Genomic DNA, 970 nt, shown 5'->3' on the forward strand with positions numbered 1-970 from the left:
TGCTGAACAGCTCGACGTCTGCCAGAGTGAGTCTTCACCAAAAAACTGACTCCTGTTCCCTGAAACATCCCAGCCCCATTTCACCTGCCCTAGTGCATTTGGGAAAAGGTTTCTCTTTCAAGACTAAATACAGAAATATTTTCAGGCACGAAAAAGAGAAGGGGGGAAAAAAACCCATGAAATTTTGGGGCAAGTTCTAAGCTGAAGGTAACAATACATTTATTCCCTCTTGGTCTGGGAAAAGTCTGTTTTGCTGCTGTTATATTCAATTTAGGCAGTTCAGAGGGATTGTTCGGGGAATTAATCTTTCATCTGTACTCTACTAGTTTGCATTCAGCCCAAGCAAAAAAAAACTGTGTTCCCTGGGCAGTTTCCAGCTGGCAATTTTTTCATTGCAAACCCACAAGTACAAGTTGCCAGCTGTGTTCAAACCCTAGCAGATAGCTTAAGTCCTGACTGGGCCCTGAGGGCTGGGGAAAAGTACCTCGTCCTGACCCTGCTGAGCAGTCCCAAACCTGCCCGTATGCAACATGCCAGAAGCATGTCCAAGAGGCAGCATGAAGCATTTGCTCAGTAACAGCCTCCTCTGTAAGCTCCAGTTACCGGGACTGGCAGCGATCTCCACCAACAATAATAAAAATAAATATGAAAGTGCAGTCTCCAGTGATTCGCTGCATGAGGATTTAGCTTGTGTAGCTTTTTGAGAAATTAATCCCTGTCTTGCATCACATCGCCAGCCTGAGGTGTCAGAGAAAAGTCTCTTTAAATTGTCAAAATACATCGAAGGGAAGGGTCCTCTAAGAAATGAAGCTAAACGTGCCCCTTTCCCGTGGGGTAGAAATAATTCGAGTTATGCAGAGTTTAGCACAACTTTCTACTTGCCTGGATGTGCCCCAGGATGAGGTTGGAGTGTGAAGCACAGAGCGGGGCTGGGGCTCGTGCCTGAGCCTTCGGCTCCGCAGCAAAATGT

The 970-nt window shown here is 46.3% G+C and overlaps 1 protein-coding gene across 1 annotated transcript in view; it reads left to right on the plus strand.

Moving 5' to 3' along the window:
- LOC104275654 (vitellogenin-1-like) overlaps positions 1–970 on the plus strand; it is a 42,034-nt gene that overhangs the window by 1,711 nt on the left and 39,353 nt on the right.

The sequence above is a fragment of the Apaloderma vittatum genome, unplaced genomic scaffold (assembly GCF_000703405.1).
Source record: "Apaloderma vittatum isolate BGI_N311 unplaced genomic scaffold, ASM70340v1 scaffold4956, whole genome shotgun sequence".
In the NCBI taxonomy this organism is placed as follows: Eukaryota; Metazoa; Chordata; class Aves; order Trogoniformes; family Trogonidae; genus Apaloderma; species Apaloderma vittatum.